The sequence below is a fragment of the Oryctolagus cuniculus genome, chromosome X (genome assembly GCF_051225735.1).
Source record: "Oryctolagus cuniculus isolate XC-2025 breed Fujian yellow rabbit chromosome X, ASM5122573v1, whole genome shotgun sequence".
In the NCBI taxonomy this organism is placed as follows: Eukaryota; Metazoa; Chordata; class Mammalia; order Lagomorpha; family Leporidae; genus Oryctolagus; species Oryctolagus cuniculus.
Window position 1 is genome coordinate 131318606 of NC_142888.1, and position 21661 is coordinate 131340266.

General features: G+C 46.6%; 1 pseudogene; it reads left to right on the top strand.

The window, feature by feature from the left end:
* The first annotated feature begins 3083 nt into the window (after window positions 1-3083).
* Window positions 3084-14894, top strand: LOC127485258 (synaptosomal-associated protein 29 pseudogene; annotated as a pseudogene).
* Window positions 14895-21661: the final 6767 nt, after the last annotated feature.

The window sequence follows — 21661 nt, forward strand, 5'->3', positions numbered from 1 at the left end:
TGTCAGGAGGAATGGAAGAGTCTGCACTACAGAACTCTGAAGATTCCAGTGAAAAGGGAGAGGGTGTGCACTTAGGGAGTAATTTTGGCTGCACTGGGGCATTCGTAAGACATGTGCAATGGAAGAAGAGAATAGCACATGACTCCTATTCAATGTGGCATGTGGCTAGCTTTCTTCCTTGGTCACCACGATATCATTCACTCCAGGAGCTCATCCCACCTCCTTGTCAGCTCCATATCACTGCCCTGCACTGGTTTCCCTTCCTGTCTCCGAGACTCAGCCCTTAGATCCTCTCGCACGAGGAGTGATCATGCTCTATGTCATGGCATACACACACACTGACTCCTCCCAAATTTCTCCACCTTGTCTCTGAGAACTGCCTCGTGTGTCCAACTGAATGCTTGACACTTCCACTTGAATGTCCAATAGACATTGTAAACTTCACATACTCAAAACTAAATCCTATTCCTCCCACAGATTCCCTATCTCAGTTATGTGAACTTCATCCTCCCAGTTGCTCAAAGTCGCTCTTGATTTTCACATGCCCCAAATCTGATCTGCCAACAGATATGTCCCCTCTATTTTCAGAATACCTCTAGAATCTGGCCACCACTGACCCCCTCCATAGCTATCCTCCTTCTCCAAGTCACCATCTCGTCTCTTCTGGATTACTGCAATAGCACTCAAACTGGTGGCCCTGCTTCTGTTGTATTGCCACCTTCTCGCTCACCACACACATACACGTACACACCAATCCTCACAGCAACCCAGATATTTTAAAATATCATGGCTGATCAGCCACTGGTCGGCTCAGAACATTCCCCCTGGCTCGGAGAGAAAGCCCTGGCCTTTGCATTGATGCCAAAGACTTGGGACATCAGGATACCCCAGTGGGGTCTTAAGTTCATCTCCTTCCATCTCAGCTGCACACCCTCAGCTTCACTCCCACTGGCCTCACTGCTTTGCTCTAGTGTATCAGATGCCCTCCTTCCTTAGCATTCACTTACAATCCCCTATAATATGGGATTTTTGTTTGTTTCATTTTTTTATTTCTTTTTTTTTTTTTTTTGACAGGCAGAGTGGACAGTGAGAGAGAGACAGAGAGAAAGGTCTTCCTTTTCCGTTGGTTCACCCCCCAATGGCCGCTGCGGCCGGCGTGCTGTGGCTGGCACACCGCGCTGATCTGAAGCCAGGAGCCAGGTGCTTCCCCCGGTCTCCCATGCGGGTGCAGGGCCCAAGCACTTGGGCCATCCTCCACTGTACTCCCGGGCCACAGCAGAGATCTGGACAGGAAGAGGAGCAACCGGGACAGAATCTGGCGCCCCGACAGGGACTAGAACCCGGAGTGCTGGCACCGCAGGCGGAGGATTAGCCTATTGAGCTGCGGCGCTGGCCTGTTTGTTTCATTTTTTTAGAAAAATAAGATTTATTTACTCAAAAAGCAGAATTACACACACACACACACACACACAGGGAGAGGGAGAAGGCGAGGGAGAGGGAGAAGGAGACAGAAAGGGAGAAGGAGAGGGAGAGAATCTTCTATCTGCTGGTTCAGTCCCCAATTGGCCACAATAGCTGTGGCTGTGCTAGGCGGATGCCAGGAGCCAAGAAATCTATCCTAATCACCCACATGAGTGACATGGGCCCAAGCACTTGGGTCATCTTCACTGACCCGGTGATGTTTTGGGGGCTGCGTGAGGCTCCTTGGGGACTGTGCTCTGATGTTGCCCCCTGAGTTAGTTGTGACTCAGTTTCCCAGCCTGATGTGACATTCCCTTCAGTGTTTGCAGTGTCCCTTGACTTCCTGTGTGGGCCATGGGTAGGGCCATGCCCGGCTGGTCAGGGGACCCCTGCAGTGACTGCGTCTTATCCTGGCGAGGGGCAGATCCTGGGGCCCTCCGGTCGGGAGAACAAGACGGGAGGGCCCTGGTGTGCAGGGCAAATGAGGAACCCTGGAGGAGGGAGGCCCGGGACCCATAGCCTCCAGTGGCTGTCAGGAGTTACCCTCTATGTCATCGTCCCTTCTCTTCAATGGCTGCAGTGTTTCTGTTCAATAAAGCTTGTTTAATGTTCCAGCTGTCTCCCCTCTGCTGTGGGTGTCTCAGGGGGTGGTGGGCTGGGATGAGTGGGCAACAGTGGCCACGTTAGCACTGGGGTACGTGCTGGGCAGCATCTGTGCCTCAGGGGCTGTGGGGTCCTCTGGGCTGGATGCAGCCTGGTGACTGCATGCTAGTGAGCGTGGGTACGGGCTGGTTCCATTCCAGGTGCCCTCGGGGTGCCCCAAGGAATCACTGGGTTAGATGTTCGAGGGTGGGCTGGGTACATCTGGTGGGACCCCAGATTTGACGAAGGCTTGTAGGCCTTGGAGGCTGCTGGTATGCCTCTCGTGACCTGCTACCCACCACCCCTCACCAGCACCACCCCCCTTTGTCTCTTAGATCCCAAGGCTGTGTTTTAGAGAAACTAGTAGCCATTCCTGGCAGGCCTGTGAGGGCTCAGGCAGCCAGCCACACAAGTCAGTAAGGCCATGTTTGCAAATCTAAGCTGGCAGATACAGTCAGAGATGTGCCCTAAAATAGCCCAGGCCTGAGTTCAGGTGCCCTTTCCAGGCACTGCATGTGGGACTTTTCTGGGTGGTAGTTTTTGCCCACTCACATGGTTCAGCCCACTCCTGCCGGCAGACAGCTGTCCAGCCCGACAATCTACTAAGCAATATTTGTGGATAGCAGGGTGTATGGTGCTGTGGGATTAATGGCAGGCCAGGCATCATTCCTCACCTACCCCCTACACCTGATCATGCCTTGAGTGGAAGGGGGGGGGCACGGCAGTCACCAGCTCAGGCATCCCTTGATGGAACTACTGTTGCTCTCTCAGACATGCCAAATGGTTATAGACCTTGAAGCCTCAAAGCCCAACAACTTTCTCAGTGTCTGGTGAAGACGCAGTTCAGAGACTGCATAGCGAGAGACACAGCAGGAGGGTGCTCCAGAGCAGCAGCCCTCCCTGCAACCACAGTAGCAGCCGGCTCACCAAGATTCACCTGGGCCATCAACCAAGTTTTGTCAGCCTAGGAGGCCGTAGGCATGGCCATCATGATCCACCACCCCTCTCCAACACCCCCCTTTGCCTGTATGGTAATACAAAAATCAGTGACATAGTTGTTTATCATCATAATGAAGTATTCTGTATTATAAAAATTTGTGTATGCTGGCCGGCGCCGCGGCTCACTAGGCTAATCCTCCACCTAGCGGCGCCGGCACACCGGGTTCTAGTCCCGGTCAGGGCGCTGGATTCTGTCCCGGTTGCCCCTCTTCCAGGCCAGCCCTCTGCTGTGGCCAGGGAGTGCAGTGGAGGATGGCCCAGGTGCTTGGGCCCTGCACCCCATGGGAGACCAGGAAAAGCACCTGGCTCCTGGCTCCTGCCATCGGATCAGCGCGGTGCGCCGGCCGCAGCGCGTCGGCCGCGGCGGCCATTGGAGGGTGAACCAACGGCAAAAGGAAGACCTTTCTCTCTGTCTCTCTCTCTCACTGTCCACTCTGCCTGTCCAAAAAAAAAAAAATTTGTGTATGCTATACTTTTATAGATCTGGCAGTGCAATAGGTTTGTTTAGACCAGCATCACCACAAACATGAGTGTCATGTTATGTAATGATCTTAATGGCCATGGCATCACTAGGCAATTTGAATTTTTCAGCTCCACTGTAATCTTGTGAGGCCACCATCATATATTTGGTCCATCCTTGGCTGAAACATACTTGTAAATGATTTATTTATTTGAAATGCAGAGTTACAGAGAGGCAGAGGGAGGGAGGGAGGGAACGAGAGAGAGAGAGAGAGAGAGAGAGAGAGAGAGAGGTATTCCATCCACTGGTTCACTCCCCAGATGACCACAAAGGCCAGAGCTGGGCTGATCCAAAGCCAGGAGCCAGGACCCTTTTCCAGATCTCCCACACGGGTGCAGGGGCCCAAGGTCTTGGGCCATCTTCTACTGCTCTCCCAGGCCATAGCAGAGAGCTGGATTGGAAGTGGAGCAGCTGGGACTTGAACTAGTGCCCAAATGGGAATTCAGCTCTGCAGTCAGCGGCTTTACCCACTATGCCACAGCGCCAGCACTGATGTTGTATAATTCTAACATCTGTGTTAGAGACCTTTCTGGTTCTTGTGATTGGTAATTTTCAATTGAAATCTAGACCTCTTCTGTATCATATGAGATCCTGTATCTTCTTAAAATCTTGTGTTGAAGAGAGGTGTGCTGTGCAGGGCTGTTCCTCCTGCTTGTTACCGGGTCAGCAGAGATGCCAGGACCGTGTTGCGTACGTCTTCTGCAATGATGGCGCCGAAGACGAGGGTGTTTGGCCGACCCCATGGAGGGATGGGCATGACCTCCGCAATGGGCCCAACATGCCCACGGATCGGCAGCAGTACCTGCGGCAAGAGGTGTTATACAGGGCCAAGGCCATGGCCGCCAGCACCACTAGGTTCCTGCCCCTTATTTATGAGTCCTAAAAAGTCAGGATCGCCTCCTCCTAAGAACTCATCCATCAGCAAGGAGTCTTAGAATGCACAGAGAGGAGAGTGGACAAGATGGACCAAGATTTGAAGACCAGCCAGACGCACATCAACAGCATTAAGAATGTGTCTCAGGGCCTTGTCAATTACTTCAAATCCAAGCCAGCAGACACCCCTGAACAGAATGGCACCGTCACCACCCAGCCCAACAGTAGATTGAAAGAGGCCATAAATACAAGTAAAGAGCAGGAGGCGGAGTACCAGGCCAGCCACCCAAACCCCAGGAAGCTGGAGGATGTCGACTCTATCCCTGGAGGGGCTGCCTCTGCTGTGAGTACTGACACTTACCCCAAGAATGCAGACCTCCAAGCCTGTCACCAGAAGATCGACAGCAACCTAGATGAGCTGTCCTTAGGACTGGGCCATCTGAAGGACGTAGCCCTGGGGATGCAGATGGAAATTGAAGAGCAAGACAACATTCTTGATCAGCTGACAACCAAAGTGGACAAGTTAGACATCAACATAAACAGCACAGAAAAAAAGATTGACAACTCTGAAAGTCAAAAGAATTCCCACTCCATGGTGAGGAAGAGTGTTCCACCAATCTTCTTTTTAAACGCCCAAGAAATTTCAGTTCTTATTTTAGTGTGTAATTTAATGTGTATTTGCAAATGTTATGATAGAGTGATGCCTGAGAGATTCTTGTTGCTGTGAGGAGTTGTGTGCCCTGCGTTTTCTTAGGGCTGACACCTAAGTTCTTTCAGCCAACGTAAAGTGAGTATCTTGAGCCTTTGAAGACCATGTTGGAATGAGAAGAAAAACTTGTATTTCTCATTTCCCTCAGTACGTGGAAAGATGTGGGCAGGACCTCAATCTCGTGGCCACCAAGTCCTGCTTTCTTCTTTGATATATTACTCATTCCTAGGCCTTACATGAGTCGGAATGTTCAGGGACCCTGGGAGCCAGTTTCTGTTGGGGAGGGTCCTTCCCACAGTTTTATACAGGAATCATTGTGATGAGCAGGCACATACTCTCTCTCTCTCACACACACACATGGCAAATCACTGGTGATTCTCTTAGCTCCCTGGAAAGTGATTAGTGTTAGGTCTGTCGGTTGAGTGTGTCACAGCCCTTGCTCTTGTGTTGACACAAGAGTGTGCCGTGCCCTTGGCATGCATTTTCGTAGGGAGGTTTCAGATAGATCAGCACTGGTCAACCACAATACTGGGAAATATGCAGGCAACTGGACAAGCCCCTCTTCCTCCACCTACTTCTCCTCTCCTCTCCAACCTTCCATCCCAGTTGGAAACAGATGACCCAGATGTGGATCCTGGTCTAGTTTGTGGGAATGGAGTGTCAGACAGATGTGGTCACACACACTGGTCTTTCTCCTCCAAGCCCTCTCTCCGCATTGGCCAAGGCTCCGTGTGGCAGAATATGTATTTGGTTCCTGGGATCTCCTGACCTGTCAGGACTGCCACCCATTCTTCTGTACTTCCTGGTCTGCAGGGTCTAAGTTCACCCGTACAGGATGGACTGGGCCCGAGGAAAGGTAATTGCTCCGCTTGCCGCCCATTTCCCAGCCTCCTGGTCCCGGAGACAATCAGACGCAGTGGGGAGCCAAGTCAAGCAGGGACTCATTTATTGCACGCATAACAAAGCCTTTTATAGCACAAAACTGCAGGGCCATTGGGGCAGGGCATAAGGGCTAACCAATCACTTAAAGGGTCACTTTACGGGACGATTTCTTATAGGACTAGCCATATGTCTATACACTTGCTATCAGTTGTCGTCACTTCCCTTGATGTTGCGCAGCCAATCAGCTTTGGTGGTAAACAACTTGAGTTCCACCCACCTTACTTCCTCTCGGCGCCATCTTTGAATTGCCTCGTGTAACTAATTTCCCCACATTGGTCTTCTTGCGAGATAACTTAAATCATTACCTGGTTCCTGGCAACCAAGTTTTGAAACTGTCACTCCACAAATGATGCTGACTTCATGTAGAAGGATTTGGCTAAAGAAAAAAAGAAAAGTCCAGATGTTATTTTAAGCAGCCTAGCTTATTCTCTCACTTTACAAAAGGAGTCGTTCAGAAGCATTAATTAAAATTGATTTCTACAGTAAAACTGATTGGTCTTCAGTGAAATCATTGAAGACACAAACCCTTGTCTTTTTTCAAAAACAAACGATTTAGAACATTTTGAAGATGGTATGGGTCAGAAACTTTCAAGTACAGTGCCTTTCACCTTAAGCCGTGGCACCCACCTGTGGGACCCATGCCATCTAGTGATGCTTTCCTTTGATTGAGAGTCTGCAGCCTATAAAAAGTTGTCTCTCAGAGCAAAGGAAACCTCTGGGAGGGTTCCAGCAGTGCGGAAGTTCCCATCCCATAATACATGACGTTCCTAAAACCACTGACAGCCTCCATGGGCAAACACAGCTTCCTCTGAACGGTGATCATGTCCCAGCCTCCTCAGGGATTCACTATCAAATGCACATGGCTTTGGCTCCCGGAGTGTGAGAACTTGATTCAAGTCCCAACTGACATTCACCGGAGGAGCTCAGCACTCCTATGCTCTTGACAACTCGTGAAAGGAAAAAACGTTCAACACATTTCCCATCCCAGGCAGAACCAATGCACAGGGCTTTGGGAGAAAAGGCTGCTCAACAGCACGAAACCCAGAGTGCAGGGCAACCCACGTGCATGATTCCACCTGCCCCAGCACCCTCTTCGAGTACATCATAAGAACTTTCTCTTTGTCGTCATCAGGCACAGACTTGTGGGAATTAGTCGTGATACTTCAGGCCCAAACTTCTCTGTTCGTTGCTTCTAACAGCCACTATGGACCATTCTCATCAGCTGACCGCCTCCCATCTGCAAACGGAGTTAGTGAATCCACTCACTGACTTGAAGCCAAGTGAAATATTTTATGTAACTTGCCAGTCTTTTGCTGGCTTGATGAAGTCAATCCCCCTTCCTCACCCCCGCCCCCGACTTCCCTGTTTTTTGTTTTTTTTTTTTTTTTTTTTTTTATGCTAAGTACACAAAAAGAGAGTGGCCTCACTTTGCTATAAGTGTCTCCCTGGGTCCTGTTTTAGAGGCCTTCCAGTGCCTCATTGCTTTTTTTGTACTGCTGCTTAACTCAGTTTTGAGACCCTGGCTAGAGGCAAGGAGACTCCCCTTCTTGAGCATCGGGGTAAGTTCACAGTCTTACTGCTTTCGTTATAAAGGTCTCACACTGTGGAGCACTATGTACCTGTCCTGATTGTCCTGGGCCCAGGTATCAGAAAACTGAGAGCAGCAATCTGGATCCCATGACATTATTCAAAGTAGCCCATCCAAGGGGTCCCACAAAAACTATCGCCATCCTTGCCATTGGCCATGCATAAGCTGCCCCTACAGCTCCAGTTCAGTTACCTTTGCCCTAGGTGCAGTCCCTTGTGTGGCCCCATGTGGCAGCTCCTCTCATTTGGAGCTCGAAACAACAGAGTTCTGCCCTTCATGTATGCCAGTGCCCTGCCATCAAGAGAATCTTTAAGTCTTATAAAATACTCTTTTTTCTGAGAAAAGGTTCAATTCCTTTCTCTCTTAACCCCTTTGGCAGTTTCTTGCTAAGACTTTCTGTGGCCGCAGCCCCAGATCTAGCACTTCATTTTCCCTCTCTGCTTGATTTTTCCTCATCTTTTGTCAGGCCTGTCTGTGCGATGTGTTCTTGTCTGCTCCTGTTTGGATATTGTCATGGTAAACACAGAGGGTTTTACACTATAGCAGGTGTTCCACAAATACTTGTTGAATAAATGAGTGAGTGAATTTGTGTATGAATGGATAGGTAAATGGAAACTGGAAAAACAGCAAGTGAGCTATGACATGCCAAGCCAAAAACAAAAACAAAACCACTAAAAAAACAAGTGTGAAAATTGCCAACAATGCAAAGCCCCAGGGACATTTTAAGCTGTGTGTGAAACAAATTGTCCAAACCCCACTTCGGTTCAGAAAGTAGTGATAGCCACACATTTTATTTTCTCCTCCACATTTCCCTCCCCTGCACTCCCCTAACCCTGACCTTGACCCTGATCCTGTGCATTTAGGAGGGTCCACGTGATTAATTCTGGTTAGTGAACCATCGCTGGAAATGATGTGTGCTGTTTCATGTCCAAAGCATTTAACAGTTGATAGGCTTGTTTCTTGAATCTGTGGAGGTCGTGCTTCAGAGGACCCAGATACAAGGAGTGGATTCTTCATTAGTCTGGGTCCCTGAAGGACTCTGTGGAGCAGAGACCCCTGTTGACCTGTGGCAAACATGCAGCACGGGCAAAATGTAAGCTTTTGTGATGCTAAGGTACTGGCATTAGGAGCCATCAGTTTTGCCACACAGCTGTCCTACCCTGACCAATTCCTATAGTCTGTATCGTGGGGCATGTGTCACATGAAGCTGCTAATGTCTATGCTTGTAGCTTCATATAGCTATAGATAACATTGCTTATGTTGTTAGTAGAAACCATAATGGAGACTATATTTGAGTTCAGGGTGGCTTCCTTTTATTTCCTTTCTGAGGCCTTAGACAATGGTCATTAAGAGCCCAGGCTCTGGTGTCGGGCTGCCTGCACCTCTGTTCTATCTTCTGCACTGATACTTTCCCTCTTTAGGCCTTCTTACTGTGTCTATATGGTGAGAATGATTCTGGGGTCTAGGTTCAGTGGCTGGAGAATCAAAACATGTACCTTGGACACCTGGAGAAAGATAGGAGGCAAAGGACCTCCTGGGTCTGGTACTCATTATTCCTTGAAGTTCTCCTCCCTTCCTTTCTACAAATACCAGCCTATGAATATCTTGCCCATCTTTCCTTGTTGAAGCCATTCTAATCTACTTTCTCCTCTCTGCACTAAGTCACTGAGGATTTTGGTTTCCAATCTCTGGCAAACGTTTTGTAAAATACAATAAATGGATTGCAGCAGTGACAGATTGACATAAAAGTCTCTAAATGCTTGCTTTCTGTTTCTTCCATATTCTCTCTAAACTCTCCAAGAATTTCATCCTGGCTTTAACCATGAGCTCTAGTGATAATTTCCGAATCTCAACCTCTACCTTATACCTGTCTCCTAAGCTTTAGAACCAACTATCTAGGACAGCAGAATTTCCATGGGCACCCTATTTTCAGTATTCTAAAAGCAAGCATTATTTCCTTTATTACCCTTGGAATCCCCTCTAAAAAGTAAGCACCCCAACTCTACTTTTCCACTGCATGTTCTGCAAATGAGTATCTTTACTGCTGGTATCCCTGCAAGTTTAATTTAATGCAACAGAATACGTAACAGGTGTCACACTACATCCAATCGTCTCCCAAACATGTACAGGCTGCCGCTTATAAAACTGATTCAGAATAAACAAAGACAAAAAAATGAATGGCTTGGAGCTGGCGCTGTGGTATAGTAGGTTAGGCTCAGCCCGGGGTGCCAGCATCCCATATGGACACTGGTTCGCATTCAGGCTGCTCCACTTCTGATCCAGCTCCCTGCTAATGGCCTGGGAAATCAGTGGAATGTGGCCCAAGTCCTTAGGTCCCTGTACCCATGTGGGAGACCCAGAAGAAGCTCCAGGCTCCTGACTTAGGATGTGCCCAGCTCTGGCCATTGCAGCCATTGGGGAGTGAACCATTGGATGGAAGTGGATGGAAGTCGCCTTTCTCTCTGTCTCTCCCTCTTTGTATCTGTAACTCTGCCTCTCAAAAAAAAATAAATATTTTAAAAAATAAAAGAAATGGCTCCAGCACATCATTGCATCTTTGTGTATGTATGTGTGTGTGTGTGTTTATCAAATTGGGAGGAGCTATATAGTCAAGTAACTAGTTCAGTGCTGAGTCATGTACTCTAGAAAGTCTCAGTGGCGAGGTCCACAAGGGCAGAGAGAGCTGTGGATCAGAGAAAGTGTCATAAAAGAATTAACATTTGAATTACTCCTGCAAGGATAATAAAGTATGTATAAATGTGTGTGTGTGAATGAATGTGTGGCACAAATATGCATGGCACTTGAGAAAATGAAGGTATAAGAAATAAATTGCTTGAGTGTTTAAGATAATTGAGCGTGAGTGTATGAGAGAATATTACAAGTATGGGGATGTGTACACATTTATATGCATTGAGCCACACATGAGGGCATATGTGTGTGAACATGTGGATGTATTCAGGGTATGGGCATGTACAGATGTATGAAAATAAGAGTATATATGTGTGAGAAGAAACGTGAGAATGTGTGGTGTGTGCAAGTGTCTGAGTGTACATATGAGGGCATTGTGTGCATGACATTGGATAAGTGTATATAGGCAGTGTATGGATGGGTATAAATGAAACTAAGTGTGGGTGTGAGCATGTATGTGTGAAACACAATGTGTGTGAGAGTGAGTGTGAATGTGTGTATGCATGCTGGTGGCTTGGAGTATTAGGGCAATTACTGGCAGGCAGAAGAGCCTGAGTTGGGCATGAGGAGGCACAGAGAGTTACTGATGTCTGTCTTGGACTCTTTCTTCTCTTTATATGCTGCCACCAGCTGCACACTGGTTTTTGCCCCAAGCCTCCCTCTGTGGTCCAGAGCTGAAAGTCAGGCCTGGCTCATTTTTCAGTATTGAACAATGGGCTGGTCAACTGGCTTCCCTAATCTACTCTCCCCTCTCTACACCAAGCCACAAAGGATTTTGATTTCCAGTCTGGCGACTTTCTGTAAAATACAGTAAGGGTGTTGCAGCAGTGGCAGATTGACACAAACATCTTTAAATGCTTGCTCTATGTTTCCGAATTCATCTCACCAGTCTGAAGGACACTCTCTAGTATTCCTTGAGGCGGCAGAACTCAGCAAAAGCTGATTTGCTCTGAGATAGAATAAAGAAGGATAAGGAAATTGCTACTAAAGAAGTGTGAGCACATATGGTATTTAGTCTTTTGACTATGTATCAGCCAACAGGGAAGAGAAAATATCTATTCAGCAGGAAGAATAGAACAAACTGGGAGGTGTGGGTGTTTGGTGACATAACATACTCTCTCTGTTTTGAAGATTTGTCCTGGGGCCGGTGCCGTGGCTCACTTGGTTAATTCTTTGCCTGCGGCACTGGCATCCCATATGGGCGCCGGGTTCTAGTCGTGGTTGCTCCTCTTCCAATCCAGCTCTCTGCTGTGCCCCAGGAGGGCAGTGGAGGATGGCCCAAGTGCTTGGGCCCCTGCACCTGCATGGGAGACCGGGAGGAAGCACCTGGCTCCTGGCTTCGGATCGGCGCATTTCCGGCTGTAGCATCCATTTGGGGAGTGAACCAATGGAAGGAAGACCTTTCTCTCTCTCTCTCTCTCTCTCTCTCTCTCACTGTCTATAACTCTACCTGTCAGATAAATAAATAAATAAATAAAAGATTTGTCCTGGCCTTTGTTGTGTTTGGAATTATACAGCTTATTTAAAGCTAAAAGTGAACGAGCATGGGAGAAGCAGAGTGAAGAATATAGAGTAATCCTGTATTAATTTTGCAACAGTTCTGTAAATCTGTTCTTTATCAAAACAAAGGTGTTTTGGAAAAGGTAGAGAAGCTACTTTACTTTTGCTGATAGAAATATATTTATGTAATTAGTGAAATGGTGTATCCTTGGCATTCCTCAGTTTTCATGCTCAGTGTTAAATCTAAAATCACACTTTCCTTTTACCTATGTTCCACTTAGGAATTGAGGTGTGAGTATATTGGTCTTGCAGGATTGTTGGCTTAAGAGAAGTCACACATGCAGTTATTTGGTGGTCAGCACGCCTCATATTATTACTTGTGGGACACAAACACAATCAGAGCATTTCTCCTACTCCAAACAACAGAACCCAGGCACAAGTATAGAAGCCTTAGGGGCAGAAAAGCTCCCTAGCATCCCCAAGGCAGAACCTTCCTTGTGAATGGAGGGCTTGCTTGGCCAGACCCACCACCCTTTCATTGCTTCTGGAAAAGCCACTGGACATTTTTCTCCCAAAGGCCCTAACTACTTCATAGCAACAGTCTTTGGATTAGAAATGAGATTTCTCAGGGCCAGCATTGTGGCATAACAGGTTAAGCTGCCACCTGCAAAACCGGCATCCCATCAATCCAGCTCCAAGCTAATGCGCCTGGGAAAGCAGAGGAAGATGGTCCAAGTGCTTGGGTTCCTGCATCTATCTGAGAGACCCAGAAGAAGCTCCTGGCTCCTGGCTCTGATCTGGCCCTTTTTGGCCGTTGCAGCTAGCTGGGAAGTGAACCAGCCTCAATAGCAGGGAGCTGAGTTGAAAGCATCGTAGCTGGGACATGAACTGGCAATCATATGGGATGATGACATCACAACCTGCTATGTCACAATGCCGATCCCCTCCAATTTATTTTTAAGAATCTCACTGTCTTTCTTTAATGAAGAACATCTAATTTTTTAACGTTTATTTAATGAATATAAATTTCCAAAGTACGGCTTTATGGATTACAATGGCTTCCCCCCCATAACATCCCTTCCACCTGCAACCCTCCCCTTTCCCACTCCCTCTCCCCTTCCATTCACATCAAGATTCATTTTCGATTCTCTTAATATACAGAAGATCAGTTTAGCATACATTAAATAAAGATTTCAACAGTTTGCTCCCACACAGAAACATAAAGTGAAAAATAATAGATGATTTTTTAAATGATGATGAAATCAGATCAGACCTATTGTCATGTTTAATCCCAGTGAGAGTCAAGTTGGGAATTGATAATTTCTTTTTTTTTTTACAGAAGATCAGTTTAGTATACATTAAGTAAAGATTTGAACAGTTTGCACCCCCATCGAAACACAAAGTGAAATATACTGTTTGAGTACTCGTTATAGCATTAAATCTCAATGTACAGCACACTAAGGACAGAGATCCTACATGAGGAGTAAGTGCACAGTGACTCCTGTTGTTGACTTTACAAATTGACTCTCTTGTTTATGGCATCAGTAATCTCCCTATGCTCCAGTCATGAGTTTCCAAGGCTATAGAAGCCTTTTGAGTTCTCCGACTCTTATCTTGTTTAGACAAGGTCATAGTCAAAGTGGAGGTTCTCTCCTCCCTTCAGAGAAAGGTACCTCCTTCTTTGAAGACCTGAAGAACATCTAATTTGAAGTGGAGAAAAAAGTAAATGTCCATCAAAAGAGACGAAGGGAGCAGTGATGCACTGCCTGGGACCTGAACAGCCTTTCTCCATTCCATAGCCACATTTAGCCTAGCACTTCACTATGCTCCCAGCTAGCTACCCTTCCTCTACACCCACGCTCTATATGGTAGTCCGAGTACCACTCTAGAATGCCCATCCCGCTCAGAACCTTTCAGTGGTCTCCAGATCCCTCTCTGTGAACCACAAGGCTCCTGCCTCATCCTCTCCACACAGCCCCCAGTTGCCCCCTCTTCCTGGTTCTACTCCAGGTTCTTGGAAGGACTTTCTCCACTATCACACCTTTGTCGCTCCACTCACATGCCAGGACTTGCTTTCTCCTGGTCTTCACTAGCCTGAAACCCCTCTCATCCTTCTCTCACTTTCTGAAAGCAGCCTTTTTAACCAGAACCCACAACACTTACTTTTCATCTTTTATTTTTAACACTTTTCATGGCATGTAATTGTATCAGTTTCCCCTCCCCCAAGTTACTGTTTGTTCCCCCATAGGCTGTAAGGACCTCTGGAACAGGCCTTGCTATGACATTTACTGCTCAATGTCTAGGATCTAACGAGAGGCTGGGTCCGGAAGAGGCTTTCCAGAAAGAGCACTGAATGAAAGGAAAGGGTGACATCAGTGATAGGTGGAAAGTGCTTGCTGCCATGTCTGTGAGTGTGAGTGGGGGGGCAGGGATTGTGACAGCAGATTTCAGCAAAAATGAAATCTAGGTGCTTCCCTGCCCCAGTGCCATATCCTCTCCATTATTCAAGAGTGTGTCTCCTCTCCCAGCCCCACTGCTAGTCCTGAATCACATGCCTGTTGACTGTAGCAAAGGCAGAGGCTACAGAGGAAGGAGGTAGCTCAGAGCAGCCATGCTACAGGTGAAGGAGTTGGCCCCTCCTGGTGGCCATCAGCCAACAAGCTTTACGGTCTCCAACAACAGGTGTTGTGCATGGCTCTGGGTCAAGGAAACACCATCATGGAACATCAAATGCAGCCCTGGTGGACAGGTGCTCCTGGTTCTAAGCCCTTTGGTTGCTGCCCACTAATGGGGGCTAGGCAGGAGGTCCAAAGCTGTACACACAGCAGGGCAACAGCTGCCTGAGCCTGAAATGCACCTGGGGGCAGTGATTGTGCCACCTGTCTGGGGCCTTCGCTGGGTTTGCCCTGCAGGACTACATCTTCCCTAGGTTGGACCTGCACATCCTGGAGGTCTTCAAGCTGCCTCTTTAAGCACAAGACTAATGATGCCCCTCCCACCTTTCTCCTTGGACTTTACCAGGCAATTAGACTCACAAGAGGGGGGAGAAGTCTTCCCTGACACAGCCCCTCTCCTTGGGTTACAGCCCTCTCCCATGGATCTTATGGTTCTGATGGACTGAGGACAGCCACAGCACTAGATATCAGACCCAGGGAGGGCAGGGCGTACAAGGTCAGGCACAGCTGGGACTACAGCCCATGTCTCCAGAATCTGGTGGGCTTTCAAGAGCAAGGGCAGGTTCAGCTCCATTCTGCTTTAACCCCCTCAGCAGGAACTGGCCATCTTACTTGTTATCAAGTGTTGCCAGAGACACAATGTGTGAGATGAGCTCTGTTAGCTAACAGAGCTGGACAGTGAGCACAGAAAAATGACACCAGCAGGTTAGCGATAGGGTCTGACTTCCCAAGAGGCACCTGAGAGACACTTCAACCTGGCCTGGCACAGGGCTTGCTCCCTAGCCCAGTACACAGCCTGCCAAGAGTAGAGAAGAAAAGCTGAGAACAGGCCCTGGCCCCATTGGCCCAGAAGCTTGGGATACTCCAGGAGAAAAAAGTGGGAAGCACATAGTCACTGTGTCCCCTAGTGGATGCAGGCAGTCACTACAAACATGTAGCAGGTGTTCTTTCAGTCTGCTTCTTGGAAGCTTTAAAAAGACACTAATACTGATTTTTTCCCCGGATTACAGAAGCAACATACGTTTCCCACTGAGACAGTGCTGGTCTCCATTAACCACATACTGCCTGTTCTCTGGCTGTGTTTCCAGGAACTGCCATTCTTTAATCACATATTGCGTATCTCTCAGCTCTATTTCCAGCTGCTGTCACCATTAGCATGCCTGAGGGTCCTTTGTTTCCAGGGACAGAGCCATCCATGGGACCTGGCAACCTGGGCTGGAATCCCCACGCCTCCCCCAAGGATTTGTCTGACTCTCAGTAAGTCCCTGAACTCTCCCGGGCCCAGTGTCCTCACTGGAGAGGCAGGGTCATGACATTGACCATCTACATTCCCAAGGGCTCCTCTGAGAACTCGAGGAGACAGTGCAGGCCTAGTTGTTCAACCCAGTGCATGGCTTGTAAGAATTGTAATTTTGTTTAGCTATTTTTTTCATAGCTTGTTTTCACTCAAATTACTATTTTACTTGCTCTTTTACAAATGGCAGGTTGTCCTTTCTTTGTATTTCTTTGGTGACTAATTCCAGGAGGACTTAATACTGACTATTTGTACTTTGTCTGTAGTAAATTATCTGTACCTATCAATTATCCACTTAGCTGCTAGAGACTTTCTATGTGTAGACATTTTAGGAGTGATTCATATATTGACCTTTTGTCCATTATATTTCTTACAGTGATTTGCTCTACTTGCCACTTACTGCCTTTCAGATGCTTGATGTAAAGTTCTTTAAAAATTTTTTGTGCTGTTGAATGTATTAAGATTTTTACTCTGTAATTTATTTCATTACTTTTATTTATTTACTTATAAATTTTTTAATCTGAAAGGCAGAGTTACAGAGAGAAAGAGAGAGAAATTAGGAGATCTTCTATCCACTGGGTCACATCCTAGTTGGCTGCCATGGCCTAGCTTGATATTGGACTTTGCAGCCTCTGGAACTGTGAGAACTAAATTTCTGTTCTTCGTAAATCACCCAGTCTCAGATATTCTGTTATAGCAGTACAAGCAGAAAAGGTGTACAGTTTTCCTGTTATCAGCTTCTAGTTTGCTTTAATAGAGTTCAGTTTTGTCCCACATTGTGGCAAGGAAACTTAACCAGAACAAGGAGATGGACAGTCTCTCTCACCCATCCTCCAGTCTAAGAAGCATCTCATATACAACTCTGAGGCCCACAGCTCAATACTAAACTGCCCCACTGATGACAACATTTGGTTATTAAGTAATTGTTAATTAATTTGTAATTAATTAAGTAATTTAATTAAGTAAGCAAGTAATTTAGTCAATAATTAAGTAAACTGAACGAGTTGGGGTGGGCACTGTGGCATAGTGGGTAAGGCTGCTGTCTGTGACACCAGCATCCCAAATGGGCTCCACTTCTGATCCAGCTCCTTGGTAGTGGCCTGTAAAAGCACAGGAAGACGGCTCAAGGGCTTGGGCCACTGCACCCACGCGGGAGACCCAAAAGAAGCTCCAGGGTCCTGGCTTTGGATCCTCCAAGTTCCAGCCGTTGCGGCCATTTGGGGAGTGAACCAGCAGATGGAAGATCTCAATCATTCTCTGTCTCTCACTCCATCCTTCTCTCTCTGTAGCTCTGCCTTTCAAATAAATAAATAAATCTTTTAAAAAATTGAATGAGTGGCAAGTATATAGCAGGCTCAACTGGGGGAGGACAGAGAACCGAGGAGCATTTGGGGGAGGCTAGGAAGCAGGAAGGTAGAATGGGATTGACACACATCAGGGAGATCAAGGATTCTCAAGAAAGCCTGCAATGTTTGGCATGGCAGAAGGATCCCAGAGAACAAGGGGCAGGGCCGACTGATTGGGACCTCCTGAGTACACAGTTGAAGAATTTGCCAACTCAAGGAAACGCACCTCACATTAGTAAGAAGAAGAAACTGGATGAAACGTGAAGTCCTGATTCCAATGGGAAGCAAAGCAGGCCTGACTTCAGGGGGAAGAGAGGCAGTTTTATGAAGTAAAAGACAGAGTAATTGTGGGGCAAGAGGCTGAGGAGAAATGAAGTATGGACTCCTGCTATGGAGTGTTTATGGCCCCACCTCAAATCCCTGTGTTTAAATCTCATCCCCTATTGGGTTAGTATTAGGAGGTGGGGCCATTGGCAGGTAATTACATCATGGGGGTGGGCCTCGGGAATGGAGTTAGTGTCCTCAAAGCAGAGACAGGGGAGAGCTCTCTCTGCTGCTCTGCCTTGTGAGAACAACCAAGCAGATGGGATCTGCTAGCGTCTTGATCTTGGACTTCCCAGCCTCCAGAACAGCGAGAAATAAATCTTTGTTGCTTAAGCCACCATGCCTATAGTCATTTGTCCTAGTAACCCGAGCTGACTAAGACAGCTCCACACTGCAAATCAAAGGCCATGCTTCAGAGAGCAAAGTAGCAGGAGAGTTGAGATGCTCAGATTAAAGGACTATGGTCCTCCATGGTCCCTGTCTCTAAAGGGGGACCTTAACATAAAAAAGGGAAAAAAATAAAGACCAATAAATATTTTAAGGATGTTTTCTTCAACTTTTTAGAAATAAAAGTTGAAAACAATTTTTTCCTTTTCAAATTGGGAGACATGATTTAAAATAAAACAATTGTACATGCTGGGAGGGTATACAGAGACATATTCTAATACATTACTGTAAGATTGTAAACTAGAAGAACTTGAAAAAATATTCTAGCCCTTATTCCAGAGGGATGAAACAGAGTTCTTCATAGAGATTTAAGTACAGGAATGTATAATAGGTCCAGTGTTGTGGTGTAGTGGGTAAATCCACCACCGCTTACAGTGCCAGCATCCCATATGGGCGCCAGTTCAACTCCCGGTTGCTTCACTTCCGATCCAGCTCTCTGCTAAGTCCTGGGAAAGCAGTAGAAGATGGCCCAGGTCCTTGGGCCCTTGAACCCATGTGGGAGACCTGGAAGAAGCTCCTGGCTCCTGGCTCCTTGCTTCAGATTGGCGCAACTCTGACCCTTGGGGCTAACTGGGGAATGAACCAGCAGATGGAAGACCTCTCTCTCTCTCTCTCTCTGCCTCCCCTTCTCAGTGTAACTCTGACTTTCAAAATAAATAAATAAGGCCGGCGCCGCGGCTCACTAGGCTAATCCTCCGCCTAGCGGCGCCGGCACACCGGGTTCTAGTCCCGGTCGGGGCGCCGGATTCTGTCCCGGTTGCCCCTCTTCCAGGCCAGCCCTCTGCTGTGGCCAGGGAGTGCAGTGGAGGATGGCCCAGGTGCTTGGGCCCTGCACCCCATGGGAGACCAGGAAAAGCACCTGGCTCCTGGCTCCTGCCATCGGATCAGCGCGGTGCGCCGGCCGCAGCGCGCCGGCTGCGGCGGCCATTGAAGGGTGAACCAACGGCAAAGGAAGACCTTTCTCTCTGTCTCTCTCACTGTCCACTCTGCCTGTCAAATAAATAAATAAATAAATAAATAATTTTAAGAAAGAATGTATAACAGTATGAGCAACCACTGTGAAGAAGAGAAAATTAAAATTCCAACAATAAAGACATGATTAAATTATCCATTTAGATGATTAAATGCTCCACAGTCATTATGGATCACGATTTTGAAATGACATGTGAAGAGTTATACAAAATTATATACAAATACATGGCATAATATGAATTTTATAGCTCCGTAACTAGGCTAGAATGAAATACAGAAAAACAATAGTTGCTTTCTCTAACAAGTGGCGTTACTCCTTTCTTTATAGTTCTCTGCCATGAGCACATGATACTTTTTTCTGATTAAGTAAAACCCCACCAACAAGAAACATTCCTCCCAAATCAGGAGGGGGAAATCTCAATTTTATCCAGCCCAATGTTTAGGACTGCTCAGAAGACTGCAGCTCCAGTGCAAAACCACCCACTGTCTCCAAAAGGGAAACTGGTGTGCTCTTTGTTTCCAGGATGAGCAGAATGATCTAAACCTTGAAACTTAAGGAGAAGCAAGAAATGTAGAGAAAAGAACCACATGTCAGCCCTTGAGGAGGGAATCACACACAAGAGGAGCAACATGTTCTACCAAATGAACACAGGGAACCACCCACATCTAAATTCTTTGACTGGGATGGTGGGGAAAGAGAGGATGCCCTTGACATCCATTTGCAAAAGTGAATGGGCTAAAGCACAAAGAATCTGTGCAAGTGGCTTGTAGGGACTGGCAAGGGAGGCACACTGACTGAGATTGGTCTGGGAGCTTCTGGAGCCAAGCTGCATGAGTTACTGGCCCATGCACTTACTTGCATGATGAACTTGGACAAACTTCTTAGTCTCTCAGGGCTTCAGTTTATTTATGAAGAAGATGATAATATCTACTCCCTTGGGCATTTTCAAAGATAAACTCAGTTATATTTGTAAAACACATATAACTTTGCATGCCTGGCATATCAAATGCAATACAGGTGCGTGCTGTCTTATTATTTATTCCCAATACCCAGCATATTGATGTGGGATAACCCAAAATACAGAGTGAATGCTCTGGGGCTCAGGACTGAAACAGAGGAAAACTTCCAGCTTCCAGGGAAGCCCTAAAGAAGCAGGAACAATAAATAAAAGACTCAGATGAAGACAAGCAGATTAAAGATAATACCCACCTCCATATCATACATTTTCCTCATAAGCCTGGGGAATTTTTAGCAAAGTGCCATCAGTTCATTTTTAAGACCAACTCAGATTTATTTGACATCTAGTACAAATGATGCAAGAGTTGTGAACAAAAAAAGAACTATATATTTTAGATTTCTTGCCTTTCACCATTTGCCCTGTCAATAACACTCCTAAGTATTGATCCTGAAGACAGTCTCACTAGTTTGAAAGCTGTGATTTTTCATATTTTAGGTATGGCTCACAATAATGAAGACCTAGAAACATCCTAAATAGCTATCAGCAGATTATCATAAATTGATACAGTGGAATAGTCCAGCAGCCACTAAAGAGGATGAATATCTGTGTACATGTGTATGTTAACTGACATGGAAAGCTGCCCACAACACATAAATCACAGAAAAATGGCAGGTGAAGGATTACAGCATATGCATCAAAGTGTCCACATCTGTACATGTAACTATGCAGAGGCATGCTTGGGAGAACGCTTATGCAAAGGTTGACGCTGTCTCTGGGTGGTACAGTCCCAGGACTTCTGTGTTTTCCTCATGTGTGCATTTTTAACACTTTTAACTAGAAGGAGCAAATGTTATTTTTTAAAGGTTTATTTATTTGAAAGTCAGAGTTACACACACACACACACACAGAGAGAGAGAGAGAGAGAGAGAGAGAGAGAGAGAGAGAAGTCTTCCATCTGCTTGTTCAGTCCCCAGTAGGCAGCAATGGTCAGAGCTGTGCCGATCTGAAGCCAGGAGCTTCTCCCAGGTCTCCCATATAGGTCACCCACGTGGGTGCAGGGGCCCAAGAAGTTGGGCCATCTTCCACTGCCTTTCTAGGCCATAGCAGAGAGCTAGATCAGAAGGGGTGCAGCCAGGACTCGAACCGGCATCCATATGGGATACCGGCACTGCAGGCAGCGACTTTACCAACTATGACACAGTGCCGGCCCTGCAAATGTTATTTTTGTAAAACAAATGTGATTGGGTAAAAATATATATTAACTGCATGGATGAATATCTTTTAAAAACAAAATAAATGTTTTCCTTTGTCACTCTCTTCCCAGTGCTTCATTTGTGGTTCAGCTGCCATCACTAAGCATACTACATTTTGAGTCGAAATGTAGATAGCCTCTGACCTAGAATGCAATTTGAAATGTCTCATATGTAGTGAAGAACGCTGAAATGTGGGCAGGTATGACAGACAAATGAAAGGCTCAGTCAACGTTCAGAATCCTTAAAATGTTCATTTTTCTCCTCAGAGCTGGAATTGCAAACCAGTTCAATTCAGGCCCTGCAAATGATCAGTTTCCACTCTTTCTATGAATGGATCAGCTACAGGTGTCTCTCATGACTGATAAAAACAAACAAAATTGCTCTCGCTAGCAGAACGTGCAACAGGCCATGCACTCCTTCAGTGAATGAAAGGATGCTGACTTACCAAGCTTTCGCTCACTCACCTAGA